The sequence below is a fragment of the Bombus terrestris genome, chromosome 14 (genome assembly GCF_910591885.1).
Source record: "Bombus terrestris chromosome 14, iyBomTerr1.2, whole genome shotgun sequence".
Lineage (NCBI taxonomy): Eukaryota > Metazoa > Arthropoda > Insecta > Hymenoptera > Apidae > Bombus > Bombus terrestris.
The window spans coordinates 5,519,313-5,534,558 of record NC_063282.1 but is presented as its reverse complement, the minus strand read 5'-3'; the positions used below and the strand labels follow the sequence as shown (position 1 = coordinate 5,534,558).

General features: G+C 41.0%; 1 protein-coding gene across 1 annotated transcript in view; it reads left to right on the top strand.

The window, feature by feature from the left end:
• Window positions 1–15,246, top strand: part of LOC100648534 — a 34,186-nt gene that overhangs the window by 15,403 nt on the left and 3,537 nt on the right. The window lies entirely within an intron of this gene.

Here is a 15,246-nt window from a genome sequence, read left to right as displayed (position 1 = left end):
AGAACGAGATTCCTGGGATCGTTGCTGCTTCCTCGTTTTATCGACCCAGCCCGACCACATCAGATTCCGTTAACGGTGTCGCCGGTTCTCGATGCACTTCTAGCGATTATTGATATGGAAAGGATTTTGCCTTCCACTATACGCAATATTCCCTTCACGCGCGAACGATCATTTTTCTACCTTTCCTTCTATGCACCCCCCAGACTTTACCTATAGCGAAGTTGGCAAGCGCGAACCTCCTCTTCACGATGCTTCGCTGTTTGATAGTGTAATTCAGGAAATAATTGTTTTTTATCATCAAAACTTCATAGGCGTGGTTTTTAATTCTTTTGCGTAAGCTTTCTATAGACACTTTGTACTTTTTATAAGAGATAAATATTACCAGCTGTGTTAGGTATAATATTTAAACTTTAATATTACACCGTATTCGAATTTTTCTGGGATTATCGCTATAAAAGGAACTAAAGATTAGATACTAAATATCCTACGCTATCAAAGATAAAATAATTGCCAGCTGGTAATGATTCGTTCTTTTTTTCGTGACAGAATCTACCATCGAAACGAAACATTATGAAAGGATTGACGCGAGAAGTACCGTTGTGAGATATTATAATACATGATAATCGTTAATGCGATCGAATGAAAAGAAGCAGTGGTTTGAAATTTAGAAAGGTGAAACGATGAGGAACGTGTTTACGCCAGATGTACGTGAAGGAATCCTGTGGCGCAGGTGCTAGGAGAGAATTTTGAGAACCACTGTTACTCCGTTACTCGTACAAGAAGACACTTCCTTAGTAGTCTCGGAGCCGAAGTGGAGCCAATTACAAGAGTTGCGCCAAGAGTCTCGTTGCCTCGGAGCCGATCGTCTGGCGAACAAACTTGCTTCGCCAATTGCTCGCGCCAACGCTTTGACAAATTCTCTCGGCACGGAATTATCTTGTTCACTGAACAAGTACAATAGAATCGACGATCGTTTCGCGATTGTTCCGTAATTAATAGTCGATCGTCGATTAATAACGTCTCTCTACCGTGTCGTTATCCGTATCGTTGAACGCCGCGTTGGGAGCTTTGGTTTATCATCCGGTCGTATTAATTGCTTACAATTAGCTAATTAGCGAATCGTAGGCCCTATAAGTGCTTAACTACGCCAATTAACGTGCTCACCGGTGCAGTAGGAGAGGATGAATAATGCCGGATGAAAAAAATGCTCCGGTATCTGATACCTGGTTAAGTAACAGGTTCCTCGAAACGTTCAGGATGTTACACACGCTGGATGAATGCGTCAGATACAACGGCGATAGATACTGCAGGCTCTTATAGAGCAGAGAAGGGAGAGAAAGGCTACGTGACCAAAACAATGGCCCCCATAGGCTGGGTCTCTTCGTAAGACACGTATTGTTTGACATTCAGTATATCCCCTTATTTTCCATCCTATCCTGGTTTCTTTCAAACTCTCTATATAGTCTCGTCTTTCTTTTCTTTCAGATCTTTTTCTTTTCGATCGTGTTTCAAGTTTCTTCCTTATTTTCCCTTTTTCCCCTTTTCTTATTTCGTTTCGTTTCGTCGTTTCCACGCTTTCTTTTCTTTAGGAAACTACAAGGTCTCTATCGTATATCGCTTTTGATAGAAGCAATATCGGTATATTTTCCATCGAGCGACCACTTGCTCCCTTTGAAGTCTTGGAAGCCGTAGATTCGCGCCAAAGTTCTCGATACGACGTTTCGAGCCACTCCAGCCAGCTCTATTGTGCCTGTTTAGGGTGCGCCAGCTTCGGGTAAATTACCTTCAGGGGTTTCTCTTCAAGGAACTCGTGTTTCTTAATGATAGCTTAATTTCGTGCCGTTTGGGGTGCGCCTTTTTTCCACGGAATCAGAGGGTAAATCGAGCTGTATATTATATTTCAAGTATCGAAGGGAACTCGCCGCGATCAATCTCTGCTTCCGTTCTCGGAATATTAATCGATAATTTAATAGGAATTCCTAGGGGAGGTTTTAAGCGTATCTGTCTGTTGGACTGTTTAGGGAAAGCTTTCCTTTAGTAGTTATTGAAGCTTGGTTTTGATAAGATTTTTATATGCGTAAATAGAAACTTAGTTAAATATGTATTTATTTCATCGTATCAATTTAATTATAATAAATAGAAACACATCGGAAAAATACACGAATAAGTCACATTTCCTACTTTTTATAGAGAAGCAGTTTTAAGATTCACCAATTGTCAATCAATTTCATATTGTCAGAATTTTATTTATATTTGGTTCTTGGTTAAAACAGGTGATTTTTCAATTTCTTAACAATTTTTTAAACGTTGCACGATATTACAATATCGAAGAGTATTGTTTGTCTTTAGCCTCCATAAAACTTGATCAATTTATCAGCTACTGTTTTAAAAATATGTACTGAAATAATTGTAAAGTGTAGAATTAATAAAGTAAAGTATGAAAGAGTTAAAGAATAACCACGTTTTAAGGTAACAGATAGAAATGATGGAGGATTTTTTTAATTGGAAGATACGCCATAATAAAATTATACTCGTCTTCGAGAAACGTTCAAAGGCAAGTCTGCATATGTCAAGTGGCAGTAATTGATGTCAGTGAAACCCCTCCGTACGTACACATGCGATGTCCTCGAGAAGCGTGCGACGCGGGTGGTGCGGAATCTAATGGCGAGATATACGTTTATGGCTGGTGAATTTACGATCGATGTAAATGCGGAGGGAGGCCCTGTCCCTCTTGAGCTCCTTCTTCCGCAGGATCGTTGTTTGCAATTCGCCGCACGTCACTTTCACGGCAGACAGGGTCTAAAGGCTCCTTTATCGCTTGAGATTCGACGTAGATATCGTCGTCGATATTATCGTCCAGGATATCATACTACATCTTCACGACTCTGTTAATCAAATTATTATGGAATCTTGCCGATCATCACCACGATACACTCCTCGTAAACAAATTACTTGGGAATTTCGATTTTTATGCATATGCGTTTTTTCTTCTGATAGCTATCTTTTTAAACACTTTTCCCATTTTATAATTTTTCCCATTATTTTATAAGCAGCTGCTGCTTTGCAAAAATCAAATGTCTTAAAATTTGAAATTATTCATTTTTTGACAGATCGTTGAAATCTGCATAAGAAACATTAAGATCAACTGTATTTTATAAATTTTGGATATTTCGAATATACAACACTGACTATAATTATTCTTTACAAGCGAACTGATAATTCGAAGTACATAAATTTTATAAGTTTTATAAGCTTTTACTATCTTGCTGGCTTAGCTGCTGCGATCTTTAATAGCTAATACGATGGTCAACTAGACTTCCTTTAGATTTTGAATTTTAAAGAACAAAATTAAGACTGATGTTTATTTGTTAATAACTCTGTAACTTGCATCATTCACAAATATCTCACTATGTGTACAATAGAGAATACCTTTCTTCTTCTTCTTCTTCGATATCCCAAAAAAGAAAAAAGGTGTTGGCCATTATGCTATAACAAACAAACATAAAACTGCATAACCAATTAGTTCTACGGAAATTCATAAACGTAGATGTCGCAATCACATAACGTTAATTTTATGTTCCAACAATTTCAATATCCATATTTTCCGTGTATCTTTTTTTTCTTCCAAGCAATTTCTAACTAAAAAGTTAGTGAGGTTGAACACGCAGAAGAGGTGGTTTTGGTCGCGTTACCCGGCATTCGCCCATGAAACGAAATACATATTCCGGGATTCGTGGCACGTAGTTGGAAAGCACAATCCGTGACCGCCGGATGCTTTCAGACGGTTTTCCACGTAGCGAACAATTTTACATGACGAATAAGTCGGCGGTTGGTGAGTTGCATGCCTAGTCTCGATAGTAAATCTTTGTCGCATCCGACGAAGGAAAAGTTTGGAGAGCTTGCATTTCTCGTACATTACACTATAGGAAATTTATTTCTGCCACCAACCAAATGGCCGAGCTAATGAACTTCTCTCCCTTCCTCCTTACGATTCTACATCGAATTTCATAGTCCGTCGAATACGCGCGAAATTCAATTAAACGTTTGATTTATCGCCAACTGTGCCTGTGTTCATTCCTTCGTGCCCTTTCCAATCTTCTGAAGTTGCAACGAAGCCTCGTGTATCGAACTTGCTTTAATCCTTTGCGAGACTAATGGGACAATATGTCTTGAAGCAACTTTTCGAACGACTGCTGGCTTGTTAGAATTTTCCTCTCTTCAGTGAGGTCTGTGGAAACGTAGGATACGTAGGCAAATGAGATCGCACATTTTGTTTGAAAAATCAGATTCGCAGTATTCGCGTGTTCTGGCATAATATAGGTATTTCAATTACATGTTACAATAATTTTCTCCTTTCTATATCTCGCATAAAATTCTCTACTTCTTTCTTTCAATGTGTTTTCTTTGAGTACGGGTTTCATAGTAGTGCCTAGAGGATCCATGTCTCTGCATTTGACGTATTGCATTTAACCTGCATCTGACATACTGCATTTAACTTGCATTTGACATATCTAGTTAGTTATTTTTATACCGTTTGTGTTTTTATGCATCATCTCTAATGTGATGTCTAGGAAAGCTTTCAAAGTACGAGTTTCACAGTACCCGCGATTCTTTGTCCCTGTATCATACATTTAACATATCTGCTTCCTTATTTTCATATTACTTGTGTTTCTGTATAATACGCCTAGTGTGGGGTCTAGTAAAAGCTTTCATGAATCTATAATATACGCTGTGAAACAGCTTTTGTGTTCTGATAAAGTTAACCGTAAGAAGTACCATAAAAAGATGGTCATTCCTTCCTGATTCCTGAATTACGACTTGGAGAACCGGGAAGAGATCGACTTACAAAAACGTCTGCATGCAGAGGACACGATCGACTTTTCCATCTCTTCCTATTGCCTCTCCTCTTTTTGTCTCCATCTTTCTACGACTTCTTGGCAATGCGTGCGGATTTAATGGGCCGTAAGGGAGGGTTCACGCTATATAAGGCGACGTCTGCGCTACGTAGAATCGATGATGCTCTCCCACGGTGCGTATTCTTACTTCTTCTCACTCTTTTTTCTTCCTTCTCATTCCTCCCACTTTCATTCTCCCTCGTTCCTCGACTCATTAATCAATGCTGGCGTAAAATTACTCTTCATTTCTGATAGCGACCTTGTTAATAGCAGCGAAGCACGATCGATCAGCGCAGATCGTCACCTGATTAGGGTAGATCCATCGTAACAAGCCGCATCGAAGAGAGCCCTTAATAGGTTTCCCGAGCACGAGGATGCCTTTTCCCGACGCTAATCACCGCTAGATACCTTTCCCGGTTACTATCCTTTCGCGATACACGGAAAGCCACCAGAACTCTAACCAGTTACCAGTGAACATCGTTTCTTTTGGATTTGTAACGTTGTTACGTTCTTGACCGTAGGTCTTGTGGCAAGAGCGGTTGTTTGAATCGAAATTTATGTACGTATCTTCGGTCGCTGTTGAGAGAACTATCCCGACCATGCCTTCGAACAATTCCAATTATATGGAGAGTTGCCGACCGCCAGTCTTCTCGTCAATTGTCACAGCTGAGTCGATACCCTTACAGACCACAAGGTTCGTTAATGCATTTTCTCGAAAAGGGGATGTGATTCTGCTCATGGACATTAGACCGAGTCTCTCGATTCGCCACCGATGTCCAACGAAATACGTGGAAATCTTGAATTCTCTCTAGAACGATCGAACCGGTTGTCGACCGGTTTGCCGTTTAAAATATATAGATCCTGTCTACGAGCAAAGGGGAAGAATTCTCGTTTTGCTTATGTTTGGCAGGTGACGAGAACGTACAGTGAACTCGTGACATACTTTGGTCACGGTCACGGTTACCTCGATTGTTATTTTACCGAAAGCACATAAAGATAGTCGAGGTATTTTCAAGGACGTTGCATAGAGAAACGGTGAAAGAGACAGCTGGCTGATTTACAGACGTCGCGGTGGCTCGATGCGATGCAGTTCTCGGCGGAATCGCGATCTCTCGCGTGGGTAGAAACTATCGCGAGAATTATTTCACGACGTAGCTCCGCTCGACCCCGCGACACCGACATAATTGAAAACTGGTGAAACGACTCGCTCCAAGAATTTGCATGATAATTCCATCCCCTTTGCTGCTTGTGATTTATGTCAGCCGTTTAGGTGGAGAATGCTCGCGTGTGTTTTGCATACCGGAGAAGTAACGTCGCCTAGGGTAGATTCTAGCCGGTGACTTCGATGCCTCGCGAAACCCAGTTGCGACTTTGGAAGAATTCTTTTATGTGTTCACTGTCTGCTTCACGGAGGTATTTTGGCTTTAAGGGAGAGAAAAATTCAAATGAAAGTTTGCGATTTATTGGTCAATGATAAATTCGTGTAGAACAATTTTGGGGTAGATGATTGTTGTTAGAATTCTCATTATGTAATTTAAGCCCTAATAGCAATTGTAAAAGTTATTTGATTTTTGTATGTGTTCTAAAATTGCGAAATTCCAAAGGAGGATTAATTGGTGAATTATTGCGCAAAAGCACCCGGATAACGAATAGTTTTCTAATCATTCCTAAGTATAAGCTCGCATTCTGTGAACATCCTAATACGTACCAACAGGGATGTAAATTCGTGCTTCTACAAGATGGTCGGCGAAAAATCATCATGGTTCGCCACCCATACGAAGTGCATCACGAAGAGGTTAAGGTTAGAGGATCTATTCCACAGTCGGAAGGAAGAAGTTAATCGCTATAAAATGTTAGTCCGGCGCGGTCCAAACAAATTCGGTGCATTGAGATTTATGGACAGCACGTCCGCCTGTTTCCCTAGCCGATGCACGAACGCGCAGCGCGGTGTTCGCATATGAGTACGTGCACGTTCGAAACCATGCTCGAACGGAAACCAATAAATTATTTCAGTCACGTTGAATCGAAGCTGAATTCCACCGTAGCACGCATTTACCGATCACTGTCATTTGCCTGTGGCGAGCCGCTTCCACTTGGACATCTATCAAACCGCGATCGCAATTAATTTTTTACACGTTGCCCCGCGTGATTACGGGTCGTCGGTGATAATAGGTTGTCTGTGATTGCACGAGTCACAGGAAGAGGACGGTTTCTAATAGACACACGAGAGCCATTGGTACTCGCACACAGCGACGACGTACCTGGTCTCCCGATACTTTGTAACAATCAAGCACTTTTCCGGCCATGGTTATTCCGTCGTGAATAATGGCGATTCATCTTCATTGACTCGCGATTGCCTTCATCGTTTCTTGTATTCATTCGGTTCTTTTGCTTGATCTGGTTAGATAGTAAATTGTATCAAGATGAAGCAGCGTAAAATCGCTTATCCATCGCACGAAATCCTTAACTAGCTTTCGATGGCATGCGTCGCGGTTTCGATAAGAACTAGGCAGCTGACCAAGCCGCGGATCAGGGTAATTTGCCACAATCGAACGATCCACGCGAAGCTATTCGATCCTATTACCTTCATAACCTGTGTTTCTTGCTTAATCTCGTCACGTGCGTACGGATGATTTAGTATTTGTTTGGAAATCCTGCGTATCTCCTATCGAAATTGCAGCCAGCACGCGGAATTCCGCGCGATAACACGTAACTCGCATTATCGCGATATATATCTTGGATCTTGCCCCATGCAGTACACCTCGAATCATCCTAATCTCCGTTTTCGAGGATTTTATCGCACCCTGTTCTTCGTTCCATCGCTTTTCTCCTTTTCTTCGATTGTGCATGCGTACTACGACCGCTGAAAAGTATAGGGACATTTGCTTCATTTTGTTTTTGACGTAATCTAATTTAATTACAGAAACAAATAGAAAAACTTTATTAGGGCTGACATATAGGATATTATGTCGATATGCGGTAGAAGAATCGACATTTGTAAACATTAAACATTATGATACATTTTTGTCTTTTATAAACATAGAAGTTTTTTTAAAATTGTTAGAGCTATGGTTGTAAAAATAATGTTTCAAACATTTGGACACTTCAACAAGTCGAATATATTTAATTTTCATATATCGTTGATAAAGTTTAAAGTAAATAATTAAAATTTCATGTGATATACATCTGTTACTTCCACAAGAATTGATTATTTGGGGGTCGTATAATAGGAGTCTATTGATTTTTTCTTCTACATATGATTTCTCGTTTGTATAGTAGGAGTCCACGTTCAAATAAGTGGATTAAACTAACAAGAGATCGGATATTCGCTAAAATTTGGCTTAAATAATTTATGCGAACGGAGTTCTACTGCATTGTTAATCGAGCAAAGTATCACATATTTATGAACAGCAGTGTAGAAGCATCGCTTTCTACGATACGCGTGTGGCTATATCTGATTGATCATGTGCGCTTGAGCCTCACGCGCGAGCACGTGTGCCGTTCGCACGAACTCCACGACGAGGGTGCACACTCGATACGAGCCTCGTGGACACGAGTCGGAGTCTTTGTAGTCGACTATGGTCAGCCTCTCTGCACCGAAGATCACCAAGGTGAACAAACTCCTTTGTCCTCTCTCTCTCTATCTTTATCACTCTTACACGCTTTTGTTTCTCCGTCGTGCCACGGATTAATACTCTGTCGGGACCACCGAATGATTCTCTCTCAACCACGGGATTAACACGGCCACGGTACGCGCCGCCGACGAGCGTGAAACCGCGTTCTCGTGTCGATGACGAACATCATCGTGGTTTATAGTCTGTTTCACGCATCGCCATGGAATCTTGCGAATTATACTCGAAGTTTTTACTCGACCTGCAAGTATACAGCTGGTCGAACGCATTAATTTCACAGCTTGATAATTACACGCGGTAAGGTTTCGAGAAATCTGCGAGTTAAGCCGAAGATCCACCAGAAAGCTAAGCGGATGATCTATGCTATACTAAGTTCAAAAATATTTCTTCGATACATATACGTATGTTAGCAGTCGAGAGCGAAAATAGGTGGTTAAGTAGATAAAATAGATATCAACGAAGTTTCATTAAATACATCTTATTTACAGCAAAAATTAAGCTACTCTATACGTTAAAAGTATTCGGTTCAATAGTTTCATAATACAGTTGGGGACAAAAATAAGTAGACAGATAGTGGATATCAATGAAATTTCGTTCATCGCATATGCGTATAATGGATAAAACTTACATAGATGACACTAGGATTAGTTTGATTGAACTCCATTTATACTACTTCCATTACCTGTCCACTCACTTTTGTCCTCGACTGTACGTATTGAAGGGAATATTTGTAAACTTAGTCATAGGTTCAGCTTAGCTTCCCAGTGAATCTTCGGCTTTACGCTTCCTCCTGAGTTAAGCTCTGTCAGTATAGTCCGAGTCCAAGAAAAGGAACGTCCTTTTCACGAACTCGGTATTTCTGGAACGGAGAGGCGGCTGGGAATCTCTCTTGCTAAACTCTCCAGGAATCTGAAATATCCAATGGAGCAAAAAGTCGTCGTTTCCTGGGACGAATCGTTCTCGTTTCACATAGTTTGCTACCGTAAAATCGAAGTTCTCGAAATCGTACCCCGGAGCGTTTCTCCCTGTAGACTGTGGCTGAGTAATTAGTCCATCCGTGTAGTCTGAAATCACGAGATTAAACTCGGTTCACAGTGAGGTTGACAGTGAATGAATGACAAGGGACCTCGTTGCTTGTTCAGGGATAACTCGTTACCGTTTTATAGTCGGTTGGACGAAACGTCTCGATGGATACAGCAGGAAGTTACACTCTTGATCCTAAATCTCTTGATAATGAAGTAAAGCTGAAAGATCATTAGGAAATTATTACATACCTTTAAATCTATTCATTTCGATCTAACCTCCCATTTAGAAGATGTATATCCGATATGATCTGCTTCGGCAATTTGATCAATTATGTGTAATAAAATTAAATCCTTTTTACTCGTTCACATTCGCCGCAAGTACTGCCTTGATCAGTTTTAGTACTTCTATAATTAGTTCACTGCTATATGTATTCGATTCTTCTCGCTTTCCTGTATAATTATCAGCAATTTTACCAGTAGGTTTATTCGTCAGAACATTAAGTGAAAGTAAATACATAATTATTAATTCATTATCTTTTTGTAATTCTTGGAAATAGTATTTGCATTAAATCAAAATACAAAGCATGTATTCACAATTATTTGAGGATGCTTAAGTAGCTATAAGAACAAGACGAAAATGTGCTATAATACATTTTCTAAAAGCTACTATCTTTCTCCGTACTTGATCAGCGTGGCTTTCATATCTTGATAAGTTAGGACTCGCGACGCGTATCAAGAATGGCTCGAGTGGATGCGTTGCATCAACTCGAGCGAGTCATTCAAGGCGAGATGAAGGAAACGCGGGACGTGTACGGGTGGCGAGTTGGCTTTTCTCGCAGTCGAATGTTAACTCGACCAAGACAGAAATTACAGGCTTGCCGGGCCATTACAATCCCGCGGCAACCACCGACGTCTCGTCGTACCTGCCTACTCGTTCCTCTTCCTCTTCTTACCCTCTCGCGCCCGAGCGCAAACGCATTCCGCCTCGCGGTCAAACGAATCGGCCAACTGCCGTGTTATTCTCTCGTTTGAGCTTTCACGTGATCGTAAGCAATTTGTTCTTGAAAAGTAGCTCTTAGAAAAAGAGGTGATCCAGTCAGGCTTATATCGCGAGAAAGTTACTTGGTGTAGACCACGGTCGCGTTATTGAATCAATCAACCAAGTCTAACACTTATGTGGAAGGATCTCGTGTTAAATTTTACGTTCCATGTACAAAAGCGAATAATTGGTGTCTGTGAGAAGGAAGACACAGGACAGTTAGGTAGTCGATGAAACGGGTCGATAGGCCGGTAATTATGTGGTAAATTACAAGAGCGCCTAACAAGTACACCGAAAGAGAGAGTCGACGTTAGTATGGTGCACTTGGTCGGGTGTCGGCTAATGACTCGTGCTTTCATCTTCTCTGATGGAAACGTTACGGTTCGCTAGAACGAAAGCGTCGTAGATTGCTTCATCGGTTTATTAATAGACCGGTATGGTTCTCCAAATCTGAATATCTATATTCCACAATCTTCGGAATTTTTGCTGTCCAAAACGGGTTAAATGGTCGTGTAATGTGTTACAAATGGTTTTTTTTTGGTACTAGGAAGCGTCATAAATAATCTAGTCAATTTATTATTAAATCTGAATACGTTTTAAAGATTTTGGGCTGTTTATTTGGTCTCGAATCGTTTCGAGTGCTTTTGTAACGTGTTACAGATGGGGATGTTGGCGATATGAAACTTTGTAGATTATTTTATCTACGTTTTAGAGTTATTGAATTCTCTGTCGACTTGAAACGTACCAAATGCCCGTGTAACACGTTACCAATGAGAATTTTGACGATACGAGCATCCTTGGAAATCCGAAGACCTACATTTTAGAATTTTCGTAATCTTTGTGTAATCAAATTGGAGAACTTAGATAAAGCGTAAACTCGTAGATTATCTTATCTATTCCTTAATAAATCTCTATCTTTCTTGAAATCTGAGTAAACATGAATCTTCGTAGTCTCGAAAACCATGGAACAATTGTGTAACGTATTACAGATGGGAATCTCGGTGATACAAAGCGCTGTTCGATATCCCATCTCGACTGATAGGGTCAGGTCGAGAAGCCAAAGTGAATAACCCGCAAAAGCCGATCCGGCTGATGATCATGAAGATTAATCTCGGTTCACCGCAACACGTCAGTGTTGTTGCTCCTTTTCATTTTTCATTCCATCGGTACGACGACGTTGCCCCGTGTCTCTTTTTCCGTTTCCCCCAGTCGTTGCTGTTGATGCGTGTTGAATCGTCGGTCTTTCTCACGCATGTACAATATACACTCGTATGCACACGCACGTGCTACTCCGCCGATTGCACGCCGCCTCTCCACCTTCTCCCTCGACCTGTCTTCTTCCACCTCCGGTTCTCCTCCTTCCCCTCCTCCTCCTCCTCCTCCTCTTCTTCTTCTTCTTTTCTATCCTCTTGCCAGTTCTTTTTCATCTTTGCCTCGCCTCGCCCGTTCGGGTCGTGCTCTCTTCACCGCTGTCGATCCTCGACGCTTGCTCTTCCGCGTTCTTCTAACCTGCCAATCGTGCGCTTTCGACGAATACGTCCAGAGGTAATGGACTACCGATCGACACACACTCGCTCGGTCATCTTCCTGCTGCTAAGCGGAATCGTAATCGCGACTGAAAACTTTTTGCCAGACTATGCTGCGAGTACGATTCGAGAAGAATAATGATGATCGCCCTGTTGGGCATCATCAGACCTTTCGTTATTGTTACTTACTTATCGATGAGAGGATGTTGTCTTTTAGGCCGTCCTTTTGTGGCAAGGTGATTTATATATGTCGCTATTAATAGTTAAGCTGAGCGCAGATCGATTTTACAATGGTAATGTTGTACGTATGACTTGATAAATTAATATTTGCGATGATTCAATGCACAGCAGAGTGCAGTTGTGTTATTAGGAATATATATAATACTCGATGGTTTATGGTTTTAATAACCATAATAACAATTATAAATGATGCAAGTTGGACGTGATTCACGTCATTGATGTAAGAAGATCCTAAAGTAGGATCACTCAAAATTTCTGATATTTTTCAATCTTCTTCATGCGTCTGTACGATTGTGATTAGAAATTATAGTTAGAATATGTGTGTATGATCATAGTTAGTAATTATAGTATTATAGTTAAAAGAATTAAATTTCTACAAGTGGCAAAATTCAATCAACAAGGATTATATCTATATCGATGCTCGTTAGGGAATATAAATTCATCAAATCTCACAGCATTTGTAAAATCGTATCAACTTGAAGGACGCGTAAGCTCGCTCCAATTCCCCTATTGCATTTGCTAAATCTTCTGCTCACTGTCGGGACGATGGCCCCTTATCACTCTCGCAGGCGACCTCACTTATTTTTCTCGAACAATGAGTTTCATTGAGGAAACAGCCCGTCCGCTCCAGCCAGAGTACGTCCTGCGTGTTTTTATTATACTGAAGATCGACGCAGATAGAGCTAATAAATGTGACGAGAGGCTCGAGATTCGAGGGAATCGTGTGAATGGAGCTTTGTTACGAACGCAAACTTGTAGATCACCCAAGACAGATATATTCGTCCTAATGAAAATCAGTTAACGAGTCTGTCGACTCGGAACGTCTTCGGGCTTGTCTCTAGATCAGGATTTCTCAAACTCCTACGAATTAAGATCCACTTCTGAAAGCGGTAATTTTCCGCCACCCAGTCGGAGATTGCACGAACTCTAATTTCTGTCGAGAGTTGATTAATATGGAATTTAAATTTAATTTGGCATAGATCCGTGAGCCGAGAGAAACTGGCCAAAAATATGACACATTTGTAATTCTTCGTGTTTCAATCGTGTCGATTGAATCGAGTTATCTACACAACGTGTTGTCTAGTCATCGTGAGAGATAAAAATTTGTGATAGACGTAAGTAGTAATTCTCGCGTGATTTTTATCTCTATCGACTTGGAATTGTTCATCTGACAATTCTTGGTGAGTAAAAAGCTCCTAACGGACATGCAAACTACTTAACGCGACCCTCAGTTTAGGAATCTGTGTTATAGTTCGATAAGCGTAGGGCGCTCGTCAAGCGATACATATTTCTTACTGTCGACGCCTATTTCGCCTGTTTTTCTCAGATCTCACGATTTCCTCTCTTACGTCTCTGATTCGCGCGCGTGACACTTGGCTCACGTGCACGAGCGTCTTAAAAAGAACGTGCACAGTCGAGAGAATAATTTTACAGCGAGGGAAATGCCTGGCTAGCATATTAATTTCGCGTGACAGGCGTTCCTCGTGCTTTCCTCCTTCCGAATCCATGAAAAGTCAAAGAAAGGAATATTTATTAACTCGTTTTGGCTTCTGTCAACTTGGTCGAGCGAAAACTACCTTCGTTTTTGCTCCCTTATCCATCATTTCAGATAGTTTGTTGAAGAATCGGTCAGTGATTCGTTAGGGAGACGTCGGCATTTACTGAATAATGCATGAGCGGTGTCGCTGGATACGCTTGAAATAATAACAGGAAAATTGCACTGGCGTCAAACGCGCAACTTAAAATCGGTAAAAATATCTCGACCGATATATCTCGACGTAGGAATATATTTACAAGCGTTTGAATGGCTACCTTTTTCGTCGAAACTAGATAGAAATTAACAGGCAGAGATGAACACAAAACACGGCGATACTATTAGTGAAATGGAAGGCACGTTTCTCGATGCTACGCGCGAAGCATCGGTTTAGAAAAAGAAGAGGAACGACTGGTGAATAATTAGCGAGGTCTTCCCCCGCGTGAAGCGAGTAATTAAGAGGAAAAGGTGATTTATCGTTGGCGTAGCCGCCGTACGCGACAGGCAGCCAGGCCACGGTGTCTCGATGGTTTAAGAAGCATCGTGTGTTGGTACGCGAGCTCTGCCGCGGAACATCCACGCACGTCGTCGTTTTTGTCCGGACGCCTCTCTGCTCGTAAAATTTCAAGTCGTCTCGTTGCCAGAGTCGTCACTTTTACGGTCAATGAAATTCTTCTTTTGCTCCTTTTTTCCTCGGACGTTACACAGCGAGTTTAATTTACGATCTGCCAGGTGGCTAGCTTAGGGGACTAGTTTCGTTCTTTCTAGCTTTTTCTCGAGAGAGAAAACGTTTCAACTGATAGACGAGGTCATGGCTGCCGAGCTGCTTTTTCCTCTTTTTAGATCGCGCGACTTGCTAGCTAGTGATGGATTGTCTTTTAAGCTGACACGGGTCGGAGATACGTCGCGAGATCCGCTAGTCTTTGATATTCTCCAAGCGTCTTCCATGCAACCGTACCGCGTACCGGAACTCCAGCCACCGCTCTGCTCTGTCTTCCGTCCGCTAGGCTTTTAGCCCCTTTACATTTATGGAAGGCGTATCTCGCCAAGCGTGGATGAGATATCTCGCGTATACTTACATTAAGATGCACAATGGCGAGTATGTAAATGGGAAAAGTTCTTGTATCTAATTCAACTTAACTTAGTTTGTACTTTTTACTCGAAATGAACATTTGGAAGTTTTATATTTATAGCACTTCAAAGTACAAGAAATGTAATGGTAGATTTTATATCATAGGGAAGGAATAGATATAAGATTCTGTAATATATTAGGCTGTCCCAAAAGTTTCTTTTGTTCCATAAGGAAATAATAGATGCACAATATTTGTTGTTTTATATTATTTTATTAAATTATG